The sequence below is a fragment of the Hordeum vulgare genome, chromosome 4H (assembly GCF_904849725.1).
Source record: "Hordeum vulgare subsp. vulgare chromosome 4H, MorexV3_pseudomolecules_assembly, whole genome shotgun sequence".
Lineage (NCBI taxonomy): Eukaryota > Viridiplantae > Streptophyta > Magnoliopsida > Poales > Poaceae > Hordeum > Hordeum vulgare.
Genome location: NC_058521.1, coordinates 490,750,973 through 490,759,474, shown reverse-complemented (window position 1 = coordinate 490,759,474; position 8,502 = coordinate 490,750,973).

Genomic DNA, 8,502 nt, shown 5'->3' with positions numbered 1-8,502 from the left:
TAAGGATGAATTGATCCTGTAGAGGATTATTACTGGCTATAGGATGGTGATCGATTTTAGGAAATTGAATAAAACCACTAGGAAAGATCATTACCCTTTACCTTTTATCGACCAAATGCTAGAAAGACTGTCTAAACACACACACTTCTGCTTTCTAGACGGTTATTCTGGTTTCTCCCAAATACCAGTTGCACAATCTGATCAGGAGAAAACCACTTTCACCTGCCCTTTTGGTACCTTTGCATATAGACGTATGCCTTTTGGCTTATGTAATGCACCTACCACCTTTCAAAGATGTATGATGGCTATATTCCCTGACTTTTGTGAAAAGATTGTTGAGGTTTTCATGGATGACTTTTCCGTTTAAGGGTCTTCTTTTGATGATTGCCTCATCAACCTTGATCGAGTCTTGCAGAGATGTAAAGACACCAATCTTGTCTTGAATTGGGAGAAGTGCCACTTTATGGTCAATGAAGGCATCGTCTTAGGACATAAAATTTCTGAAAGAGGTATTGAAGTCGATAAGGCTAAGGTTGATGCAATCGAGAAAATGCCATACCCCACAGATATCAAAGGTATAAGAAGATTCCTTGGTCATGCTGGTTTCTATAGAAGGTTCATTAAAGACTTCTCTAAGATTTCTAGGCCTCTTACCAATCTCTTGCAAAAGGATATTCCTTTTGTTTTTGACGATGATTGTGAGGAAGCCTTCGAAATACTTAAGAGGGCTTTGATAACTACACCTATTGTTCAACCACCTGATTGGAACTTGCCTTTTGAAATCATGTGTGACGCTAGTGATTATGCTGTTGGTGCTGTCCTAGGGCAAAGATTTAATAAGAAGTTGAATGTTATTCACTACGCTAGTAAAACTCTAGACAGCGCCCAAAGAAACTATGCTACTACGGAAAAGGAATTTTTAGTAGTCGTTTTTGCATGTGAAAAGTTCAGGTCTTACATAGTTGATTCCAAAGTCACTATTCACACTGATCATGCTGCTATTAAGTACCTCATGGAGAAGAAAGACGCTAAACCTAGACTTATCAGATGGGTTCTCTTGCTACAAGAATTTGATTTGCACGTTGTCGACATGAAGGGTGTTGATAACCCAGTAGCAGATAACTTGTCTAGGTTGGAGAACGTTCTTGATGACCCACAACCTATTGATAATAGCTTTCTCGATGAGCAATTGAATGTCATCAATTCTTCAAGTAGTGCACCGTGGTATGCTGATTATGCAAACTATATCGTTGGCAAATATATACCACCTAGTTTCACATATATGCAAAAGAAGAAATTCTTCTTTGACCCGAGACATTACTTTTGGGATGATCCTCACCTTTATAAGGAAGGAGTAGATGGTGTTATTAGACGTTGTGTACCTGAACATGAACAGGGACAGATCCTATAGAAGTGTCACTCCGAGGCCTACGGAGGACATCATGCGGGAGATAGAACTGCACACAAGGTATTGCAATCAGGTTTCTATTGGCCCACTCCCTTCAAGGATGCCCGTAAGTTTGTCTTGTCTTGTGACGAATGTCAAAGAATAGGTAATATTAGTAAACGTTAGGAAATGCCTATGAACTATTCACTTACCATTGAACCATTTGATGTCTGGGGCTTTGATTATATGGGACCTTTTCCAAAATCCAATGGGTATACTCATATCCTACTTGTTGTTGATTATGCCACTAAGTGGGTAGAAGCTATCCCCACTAGTAGTGCTGATCACAACACCTCTATCAGGATGCTTAAGGAAGTTATCTTCCCTAGATTTGGAGTCCCTAGATATCTAATGACCGACGGTGGTTCACACTTCATTCATGGTGCTTTCCGTAAAATGCTTGCTAAGTATGATGTCAACCATAGAATTGCGTCTCCCTATCACCCTCAGACTAGTGGTCAAGTAGAGCTAAGCAATAGAGAGATTAAACTGATTCTGCAAAAGTCTATCAATAGGTCTAGAAAGAATTGGTCTAAGAAGCTCGATGATGCACTGTGGGATTATAGAACTGCCTATAAGAATCCCATGGGCATGTCCCCGTACAAAATGGTGTACTGTAAAGCATGTCATCTACCTAATGAGTTAGAGCATAAAGCTTATTGGGCAATCAAAGAGCTTAACTTTGATTTCAAACTTGCTGGTGAGAAGAGGTTATTTGACATTAGCTCGCTTGATGAATGGAGAACTCGGGCATACGAAAATGCCAAGTTATTCAAAGAAAAGGTTAAGAGGTGGCATGATAAGAGGATACAAAAGCGTGAGTTCAGTGTAGGTGATTATGTCTTGCTATACAATTCTCGTTTAAGATTTTTTGCACGCAAGCTTCTCTCTAAATGGGAAGGTCCCTATATTGTTGAGGAAGAATATCATTCCGATGCTATCAAAATCAACAACACGAAAGGTAATTGTCCGAGAGTGGTAAACGGGCAGAGAATCAAGCATTACATTCCAGGTACTCCCATAAATGTTGAGAGCAACATTATCAATACCATAACTCCAGAGGAGTACATAAGGGATATTTATCAGCCTGTTTCAGACTCCGAAAACGAGAAGGTATGTGATTCGTTAAGTAAACCGACTCCAAATCCTTTCCTGTAGGAATTTTTCTCCGTTTTGGAATATTTAAAAAAATAGAAAAATTTAAAGCAGTCCGGAAAGTGCCCGAGGAGGCGACAAGCCTCCTAGGCCCGACCTACCCCCTGGCCGGGGATGGAGGGCTTGTGGCCACGTCGTGCGCCTCCCGGACTCCGTTTTCGTGTGGAGTACTCCTTCTGGTCTAGAAAAAATCATTATATATTCTCCCGAAAGGTCTGACCTCTGTATCATGGAAATTCCCTCTGTTTTCGTTTTGAGCTTGTTTTCTGCCGCAGATTTAGAGCAAGATATCATCTCAGGAATCTGTGGGGGAGAACTATCTCCCTCAAGTCTATGGAGAAGTACATGCTGATCTGAAAAGGATGGAAGTCATGGAGGCCAAGGAATGTCTACCTAAAGAAACCAAGGGCAAAGCTAAGGAGCAGAGTCAGGCATGGGACGAAGCACAATCTGTGCTCAACAAGGAAGAAGTTGAAGAAGTGGATTTCCTCCAACACTACCTCCACCTACTGTCTCCATCCTTGATTGAACTCTTGAGGTTTTGTGAAACAACTCGTGCTCGCAATACTTATCTCACTCGTGAAGTTGTTTTGCTGGAGAAACATATCACAAATCTCCAAGGTATAAATCAAAGATTAATGGCCCTCTTGGAATGAAAGGTTGCAACAACTCCTCCACCATCACCTCCAAAGGAAGACAACTGAGCATGGGTATGGGCAATCCCCTTGGCTTGTGCCAAGCTTGGGGGAGTTGCCCCGGTATCGTATCACCATCATATCTTTTGCATTTACCTTTGTTTTAGTTTGTTCCTTTTCAGTTTTCTCTTTCTCTAGTAGAATAAAGGTCTTAGTGTTTTAGGCTTGAGTTTTGCTTTGTGTCACCCCCGATCTATTCGAGCTCGTGAGCCATATAATAAAGAGTATCTTAGTTGAAGGGCTTTGCCTCTTGCCATGATCAAAAGATCGAGAAAGAACAAAAGCATGAAAGATCATGTAATGATCTTATGGGAAGTGATGGCTTCACATATAAAAAGGATGATGATTGAAACTTATTGAGGGTAGACAAACGTAGACCTTGGTCATTGTTGCAATTAACAGGAAGTGATAAAGAAGGAGAGGTTCACATATAAATATATCATCCTTGACACCATCTATGATTGTGAACACTCACTAAACTATTACATGCCTAGAAGTAGATGTTGGACAAGGAAGACAATATAATGAATTGTGTTTGCTTGGTTCCAAACAATGTTATATGATTAGAGATCCCTTAGCATGTGACGATTGCTTCCACCTCATATTAGCCAAAACTCCCGCACCAAGTAGAGATACTACTTGTGCATCCATAAACCTTCAATCCACTTTTGCCATGAGTGTCCACCATACCTACCTATGGATTGAATAAGATCCCTCAAGTAAGTTGTCATCGGTGCAAGCAATTAAAATCGCTCCCTAATATGTATGATCCATTAGTGTGTGGAAAATAAGCTTTGTACAAACCTGTGACGAGGAAGGCATAAAAGCGACAGACTGCATAATAAAGTTCTTTATCACACGAGGCAATATAAAGTGACGTTCCTCCGCACTAAGAGGACACACATCCAAACCTCAAAAGCGCATGAAAACCTCTGCTTACCTCTGCGAAGGGCCTATCTTGTACCTTCACTTTTTTCCTTTGAAAGAGTCATGGTGATCTTCACCAATTCCTTGTTTCGCCTTTATCTTGGCTAACGTCACATGCCAGGGAAAGATCTGTATTCATATGTCAACTTGGAGGTAAGTATTCATGAATTATTATTGTTGACATTACCCTTGAGGTAAGCAGTTGGGAGGCAACTATAAGCCCCTATCTTTCTCTGTGTCCAGCTAAAACTTTGATCTCATGAGTACCACGTGAGTAGTAGCAATTGTAGAGAACGAAAAGATGATTGAGTATGTGGATTTGCTTTACAAGCTCTTATTTGACTCTTTGTGATGTTGTGATAAATTGCAATTGCTTCAATGACTAAAGGCTATCGGTTGTTGATTCTCGGTAAGGTTCTTGATCCATGCTTTACTTTGTGAAGAATTTGTCACTTTAGCATGAGAGATTATATGTTGGTATTGTTTTTCTAATCTTGGTCATGATGCCTGCATGTTCGTATCTTGTTTTGTCGACACCTCTCTCCCTAAACACGTGGACATATTTATTGAGCTAGGCTTTCGCTTGAGGACAAGCGAGGTCTAAGCTTGGGGGAGTTGATACGTCCATTTTGCATCATGCTTTCATGTTGATATTTATTGCTTTTTGGGCTGTTATTACACTTCGAGGTACAATACTTATGCCTTTTCTCTCTTATTTTGCAAGGTTTACATGAAGAGGGAGAATGCTGACTGTTGGAATTCTGGCCTGAAAAAGGAGCAAGTTTGAGATGCCTATTCTGCGCAACTCCAAAAGCTGTGAAAATCAACGTGGAATTTTTTGGGAATATATAAAAAATACTGGGCGGAAGAAGTACCAGAGGGGCGCCACCTGGAGGCCACAAGCCTGCCAGGCCCGACCTACCCCCCTGGCCGGGGCTGGAGGGCTTGTGGGCCCCCTGTTGCCCCTCCGACGCTCATCTTTTGCTATATGAAGGGTTTCGTCCGGAAAAAAAAAATCAGAGGGGAGCTTTTTCGTGGATTCGCCGCCGCCATGAGATGGAACTTGAGCATAACCAATCTAGAGCTCCGGCAGGACGATCCTGCCGGGGAAACTTCCCTCCCGGAGGGGGAAATCATCGCCATCGTCATCACCAACACTCCTCTCATCGGAGGGGACTCGTCACCATCAACATATTCATCAGCACCATCTCATCTCCAAACCCTAGTTCATCACTTGTAACCAATCTCCGTCTCACGACTCCGATTGGTACTTGTAAGGTTGCTAGTAGTGTTAATTACTCCTTGTAGTTGATGCTAGTTGGATTATTTGGTGGAAGACTTTATGTTCAGATCCTTGATGATACTCATTACCTCTCTGGTCATGAATATTATTATGCTTTGTGAGTAATTACTTTTGTTCCTGAGGACATGGGATAAGTCATGCTAATAGTAGTCATGTGAATTTGGTATTCGTTCGATATTTTGATGTGTTGTATGTTGTTTTCCTCTAGTGGTGTTATGTGAACGTCGACTACATAACACTTCACCATTATTTGGGCCTAGAGGAAGGCATTGGGAAGTAGTAAGTAGATGATGGGTTGCTAGAGTGACAGAAGCTTAAACCCTAGTTTATGCGTTGCTTGGTAAGGGGCTGATTTGGATCCACTACTTTAATGCTATGGTTAGACTTTGTCTTAATTATTATTTTGTAGTTGCGGATGCTTGCGAGAGGGGTTAATCATAAGTGGGATGCTTGTCCAAGTAAGGGAAGTACCCAAGCGACGGTCCACCCACATATCAAACTATCAAAGTAACGAACGCGAATCATATGAACATGATGAAAACTAGCATGACAGAAATTCCAGTGTGTCCTCGGGAGCGTTTTTCCTCCTATAAGACTTTGTCCAGGCTTGTCCCTTGCTACAAAAGGGATTGGGCCACTTTGCTGCACCTTTGCTACTTTTGTTACTTGTTGCTTGCTACGAATCATCTCACCATACAATCACTTGTTACCGATAATTTCAATGCTTGCAGATATTACCTTGCTGAAAACCACTTGTCAGATCATTCTGCTCCTCGTTGGGTTCGACACTCTTACTTATCGAAAGGACTACGATTGATCCCCTATACTTGTGGGTCATCACACACCAAGTGGTGCATTAAGTACATAAGCCTTCTACGGAAAACTGAGGACAATCCTCAGTTTTACGGACTCAGTCCGCAAAGTTGCTACTATCAACTTTCAACTAAACTTTCTCTAGGAACATATAAAAACAGTAGAGCTATAGGGCAAGCTACATCGTAATTTTCAAAGACCATTAGACTATGTTCATGATAATTAGTTCAATTAATCATATTACTTAAGAACTCCCACTCAAAAAGTACATCTCTCTAGTCATTTGAGTGGTACATGATCCAAATCCACTAACTCAAGTCCGATCATCATGTGAGTTGAGTATAGTTTCAGTGGTAAGCCTCTCTATGCTAATCATATCAACTATACGATTCATGCTCGACCTTTAGGTCTTATGTGTTCCGAGGCCATGTCTGCACATGCTAGGCTCGTCAAGTTTAACCCGAGTGTTCCGCGTGTGCAACTGTTTTGCACCCGTTGTATGTGAACGTTGAGTCTATCACACCCGATCATCACATGGTGTCTCGAAACGACGAATTGTCGCAACGGTGCATAGTCGGGGAGAACACAATTTCGTCTTGAAATTTTAGTGAGAGATCACCTCATAATGCTACCGTCGTTCTAAGAAAAATAAGGTGCATAAAAGGATTAACATCACATGCAATTCATAAGTGACATGATATGGCCATCATCATGTGCTTCTTGATCTCCATCACCAAAGCACCGGCACAATCTTCTTGTCACCGGCGCCACACCATGATCTCCATCATCATGATCTCCATCAACGTGTCGCCATCGGGGTTGTCGTGCTACTTATGCTATTACTACTAAAGCTACGTCCTAGAAATATAGTAAACGCATCTGCAAACACAAACGTTAGTTTAAAGACAACCCTATGGATCCTGCCGGTTGCCGTACCATCGACGTGCAAGTCGATATTAACTATTACAACAAGATCATCTCATACATCCAATATATCACATCACGTCATTGGCCATATCATATCACAAGCATACCCTGCAAAAACAAGTTAGACATCCTCTAATTGTTGTTGCATGTTTTACGTGGCTGCTATGGGTATCTAGTAGATTGCATCTTACTTACGCAAAAACCACAAAGGAGATGTGCAAATTTCTATTTAACCTCTCCAAGGACCGCCTAGGTCAAAACCAATTCAACTAAAGTTGAAGAAACCGACACCCGCGAGTCATCTTTATGCGACGAGGTTGCATGTCAAGCGATGAAACCAGTCTTTCGTAAGCGTACGAATAATGTCGGTCCGGGCCGCTTTAATCCAACAATACCGACGAATCGAGAAAAGACTAAGGAGGGCAGCAAATCGAACATCACCGTCCACAAAACCCTTTGTGTTCTGCTCGAGATAACATCTACACATGAACCTAGCTCTGATACCATTGTTGGGGAACGTCGCATGGGAAACAAAAATTTTCCTACGCGCACGAAGACCTATCATGGTGATGTCCATCTACGAGAGGAGATTTGGATCTACGTACCCTTGTAGATCGCACAACAGGAAGCGTTTAAGAAACGCAGTTGATGTAATGGAACGTCCTCACGTCCCTCGATCCGCCCCACGAACCGTCTCGCGATCCGTCCCATGATCCATCCCTCGATCCGTCCCACGAACCATCTCGCGATCCATTGCACGAACCGTCTTGCGATCCGTCTCATGATCCGTTCTGATCTAGTGCCGAACGGATGGCACCTCCACGTTCAGCACACGTACAGCTCGATGACGATCTCCACCTTCTTGATCCAGCAAGAGGGGCGGAGAGGTAGAAGAGTTCTCCGGCAGTGTGACGGCGCAACGGTGGTGGTGATGATCTACTCTGGTTGGCTTCGCCTAAGCTCCGCAGAAATACGATCTAGAGGAAAAACTGCGTGGTATAGGGTCGAGCAGCACGTGGCAAAGTTGTATCTCAAAAACCCTCAATACCTCTAGTATATATAGGAGGGAGGGAGGGGAGGAGGCAGCCTCAAACCCTCAAGGTTTGGCCGAAATCGGAGGTGGAGGAGTCCTACTCCAATCCTACTTGGAGTAGGATTCCACCTTCCCACTTGGAAACTCTTTCCACCTTGTGTTTTTTCCTTCTCAAACCTTATGGGCCTTAGTGGGAACTTAT